At 47.2% G+C, this 4,992-nt stretch overlaps 1 long non-coding RNA gene across 2 annotated transcripts; it reads right to left on the bottom strand.

Moving 5' to 3' along the window:
• Window positions 1-233: 233 nt before the first annotated feature.
• Window positions 234-4,543, bottom strand: LOC138267686 (uncharacterized). Of its 2 annotated transcripts, none has more exons than XR_011199847.1 (3): window positions 4,297-4,543; window positions 1,476-1,856; window positions 234-990 (listed from the first exon to the last, which is right to left on the bottom strand). It is a non-coding gene; the product is annotated as an uncharacterized lncRNA (long non-coding RNA). The 2 variants fall into 2 exon arrangements; XR_011199848.1 differs by having other exon boundaries at window positions 234-649.
• Window positions 4,544-4,992: the final 449 nt, after the last annotated feature.

The following is a 4,992-nucleotide window of genomic DNA, read 5'->3' as shown; positions in this document are numbered from 1 at the left end:
AAGGTAAGGGCAGTAATGATGTATTTCTCCATATGTGCATGTACAAATGGACCTTAGAAAATAGCTATGGCACTATGTAGTGTGATAAGTAGTCCATGGCACATCTTACATACAATACAACAAAGCCTTTTGGGAGTGGTAGTCCACACCCCTAAAGTGCAACTACCACATAAACAGCAAGAAAGTGTAAAACCAAACAGAGAAACAACACAAAAGACTCTCAGTGATACTATGCCAGTGTAAATTTAATACTATTACACAACTATTTGAGTACATATCCAAGAATGTCATGCTGCACATTGTTGATGCAGATGTTCCGTGCCCTAACGCAGCAGAAGGTGGAAATGTGGGGGATAGCGAAAGTCAGCCACAGTTCGACTCAAACACCAGTGAGTCCTTCATACAAGCACCAACTAGACGCAGGGCAAGAGTGCTCCCCCACGAGTATAACCTGGACTCTGATGAAATGCCTGGTGAAATGACTACACCACCACCAGAGGCTAGAAGCACTGACAGATAGCAGTCCCTGCCCCAGCGTCAGTCCACTCGCCTCAGGAGGCATTGCAAAGCAGGCACACAGTGCACAGAGGAAGGTGAGGGCCCATCATTGTTTGGTGACCTTGAGGCTTCCATGCTGAAAGTGCAGTGCCTGCAATATAAACACATGAGGTCAATGCACAGGCAGTTTGAGTCTCACAATGACAATATGGGAGTACTGCACAAGCAGTTGGATGCACTCGATGAATACATGGGATCAATGCGCAAGCAGCTGCAGTATCTCAATGAAAACGTGCAAGCTGCATGAGGGACAGCAAACAGCAGCAGAAAACACAAAGGAGATGACAAACGCCATTAGGGAACTCTGCACTGTGATGCAGCAGGAGCATGTCAGCCACCGTAGGCGCCATCTCCAATTGATGGGCAGGTTGGATGGGTTCTGCAGATCTGTCAATCGGCTCACTACCACAGCTGCTTTGATATCACGATGTGCTGTGGGCATACAAGTGGAGATGTCACATTGCAGTTAGGACGTTGCACAAGGATTGGTGTAAATAACCAATGTTTTGGAGACAATGCTGACAGCACGGAGGGCTACAAACAGCGAACTGGGTGGTGGGAATAGTGAGGAGCTCTCTAGCCTCAACAGTCTCACAGCCCCTGTGATGGATCCTAGGCGTCACAGTACCAGACACAGTATTGTCTTTGAACCCACTACAAGAGGTGCCACCGAGTCCACTGAGCACCCAAGTGGAGTGCATGGATGTAGGAAGTAATGTTGAGAGGTACAGGGGACTTGCATATCATGTAGCAATGCAGTGATACTATGATGCTAATAGTGTGACACTGTAACTAGCACCTGTATGTGTATAGTGCTTACCTATGCCCTAATCACACATATATTACCTGAAGTCAAGGCAATAAAGATGCTACCTACAGTAATACATAAATGTTGACATTGTGTTGTCATTACTTACATCAAAAATAGTTGCGCGTGATCTCAGCACGTCTTTGTCTGCCCTCTGCTGCACTGCGTCTGTCTGCTGGCTGAAGGGGTGGCAATGGACCGTCCTCCTCATCTGAGTCAAGCTTGGTGGGTTCTACTGGCATGCCCGTCGTTGTTGCGGTGTTGTGCAACATAGCACATGTAGCCACGATTTTGCATGTGTTTTCAGGGCTGAATTACAGTGCACTACCACTCTTGTACAGGCATGTAAAACGGCTCTTCAGCAGGCCGAAGGTCCTCTCTACAATGCTGCGTGTCGTCCTGTGTGCTGCATTATACCTCCTTTTGCTTGGTGTGGCAGGGTTCAGATAGGGTGTAAGTATGAACGAGCGCACTGCATATGCACTGTCTCCTAGAACGACAGGAGAGTAACATGAGTATTTGTTATCCGTGACATCACATATACTTCAAGGCAAAATTGTCAACTATTACATTACCAAGTAAGTATCCGTCGCCAAACTCCCCAGCAAGTAGTCTTGTGTGTATTCCACTGTGTCTAAAGATGTAGGAGTCATGTGTGCTACCTGGGTATCTGGCCAGAAGATCCGTAGTAACGTTGGAGGCATTGCTTATGAGTTGTATGTTCATGGAATGTGTACTCTTTCTGTTCCGATACACATACTCTGTGGCCGATGGTAGACAGATAGCTACATGTGTCCCATCAATGCAGCCAATGAAATGTGGGAATTGGGCAATCTGGTAGAAGTTGTATTTGGTTTGTAGCAATTCCTGTGGGGTGTTGGGGATTCTTATGTGCTGATGGATTTTGCTAAGCATGGCATTGAGGAATGCATTGAAGAAGCATGAAAGCGCACCCTGTGAGACACCTCCAGCTGCTGCTATGACCCCTTGACAGTTCCCTGAGTCTAATAGGTGCAGGGAGCATAATACCTGCACATGGGTGGGTATGCTATTGGTCCTGTGTGTGTTGTGCTGCAGTAGGGATTATAGATCAGCTATCAGGTCAAGTATCACGGCTGAGTTTAACCTGTACTTCTCATATATCTCCTCTGTCTGGTCAAAAAGGGTAATGCGCACTCTAAAATGTGTTCCTGTCTCCTCCTCCCTCTCCTCAAACCTGCCAGGATCCTCATCCTCCTCGCCATGACGTGGAGTGCAGCCATTGTGGAAAAGAGGCTGAGTCACTCTGGGCCTCTTTATATAGGTTGCACCTATTTACCACCTGATTTCAATTTGTGGTAAATTGCACTTGCAAAAAGCCATTCTGCGAATAGTCACAATTTACGATTTGTTGATGCATTGCATTGTGATACGGAATTTGTGATTTGCATTCTGCGATTCTCAAATTCAGGTCACTAGTTGCGATTCGCAAATTCATGTCGATATTTGCGATTCGCAGAATGAGACCCGCAAATTCATGTCGCAGTTGCAGGGAATTGCTATTTTTGCGATTCCTTAAATTTTACTTGCGAATGCCTTTCATACATCGTGAAAGGCGATTTTGCATTCACAAACGGTGAAATTTACCGATTCGCACCGTTTGCGAATGCAAAATCCTTTGATACATCTGGCTCCAAATGCCCATTTTTTTAAATTCAAAGCCAAGCCTCTTGGAAGTAAGATCTGGTCAAGAATGTGGCCAATCTAGAGTTTAACAACCTGGTTTGCCAATAGGTGTAGAGCCTATGTTGGAGGAAGAGTGGTCCAATACGGTAGATTGCTCGATGTACAATTGCTCTAAAGGTGATACGTCCATCCGCAGGTGGCCACAGTAGGGATGGAGAGCTGGTGAGATGTGAGTTCTGATGCATATATTAATGAGTTATGATACAGGTGTCTTGTGGATTCTCTGTGGCCTGGCAAACCATGGAGAATGGACTCCGAGAAAAGACCACTAGCAAGATCCAGAAAGGGAGGCACTAGAAGGAATGTTTCACTGATTTAGCACCTCTGGCTTCTGCCCTCCAAAAGCCTCAACATATTTCACTGCTCACGCGCATGCATTCAGAAATTCAGCCATGCCTGTTCGGTGCACTGTGCTTAGCAAGGGGGTAGACAGAAAATTAAAATACCCTCACTTTGAATGTAACCTCTGATGGCACAAAGCAAGTGAAGCAAGTGAGCCTAACCCTTCCTAGAACAACTCTCTTGTCTTTTCCATCCAAGCATCTATCCGTTTATCCTTTTACTCTTCCATCCACCTGATATTCAGAATTACATTCTGACATAAATGAAACCGTTCATCCATCAATCTTTCTGTAGTGGGTTCGGGTTCCAGGGTTGGATGATAGGCAAATGGACTCAGATAGACACTGGCTGGTGTTACAATTTTCCTTTATTTGCGGGTTGTTTAAATGGCTTGTTCCTAGTAACTGTCTTTGAGAAAGTTTTTTCTTCTTCTTCCCAAAAGTTAATGATACATTTTATCTCTCTTCTAGGGCATCCGGAGGATGGTTAGAATCCCGTCTGACTCCTTGTCGGGTTGGACCAGAATTCGTTCCCAAAGGTGGGCCGGTTTCCCCAAAAGAAAGAACGGGAAAGCAGGTAAGTATGTATGTTGGTTGGTTGGGGTGTACTTATAGGGTTTGTAGTGAGGTGAAAGGGAAGGGGGTGCTGGGCTGTGCGGGGACTAATTCTATAGTGGAATCACCGTTATTGTGTTTGAAACCCCCTCACTCTCTCTCCAATGCAGTAGGGTGGTTCACTTCACCAGCCCTCCTGTTTTGTGTGAATTAGTTTCCTTCCCCTTACTTCCCTCCTCCCGGTCTCTCACCCTTGTTCCCACCCCACATCCACTCGGGTATGATTTTTAATCTAAGGTACGATTATACCTGTGCAAGCCACGCCCCTCCAGGGACGTGGTGGCGTTGTTCGCTCTTCCTCGTCGCAGGGCTTGGGATCCACCACTGGCTCTTTCCTGGCCTCCGAAACTCCGCCGTCGTCAATCGACTCCCCTAGCCTAGGGGTTCGCGGGTCTCGGTTCCTGCTCCTGATGTCGCGTTCCACTCTGTCTCCGTCCATGGGACTTCCTCCAAGCTGTCACGACGCCACCATTCTCGTTCCTCCTCCCTTTTTACTTCCGCGTTTGGGACTCGGATATCGGGGTCCAATGATTCTCCTTCTGTGGCTGTTCTCCCGGCCGTGCCCCAGGGGCACCATTTCAGCGGCTCGGGCCGTCGTTTCGGAACCGTGGTGATGACTGCCCGGTTACACTTTCCCAATTCAATCCATCCATCTTGCCATCCATCCATCTTCTCTGCCATCCACCTGTCTGTCCATCCATCAATCCACTCAGCCATCCATCCTTCCATCTATCCATCCTGCCAATCGTTCATCCATCCACTCATTCATCCACTCTGCCATCCATCAATGTATCTATCCATCCATCAATCTACCCATAAATCCTTCCATCTGTCCCCTCTGCCATCCATCCATCCATCCACTTTGCAGCCATAGTTCCATCCCTCCACTCTGCCATCATTCATCCATCCATCCAGGCATGTATCCATCTTTGCATGCACTCATCC

Source organism: Pleurodeles waltl, chromosome 12, assembly GCF_031143425.1.
Source record: "Pleurodeles waltl isolate 20211129_DDA chromosome 12, aPleWal1.hap1.20221129, whole genome shotgun sequence".
Classification (NCBI taxonomy): Eukaryota; Metazoa; Chordata; class Amphibia; order Caudata; family Salamandridae; genus Pleurodeles; species Pleurodeles waltl.
This window is presented reverse-complemented; position numbering and strand designations above follow the sequence as displayed.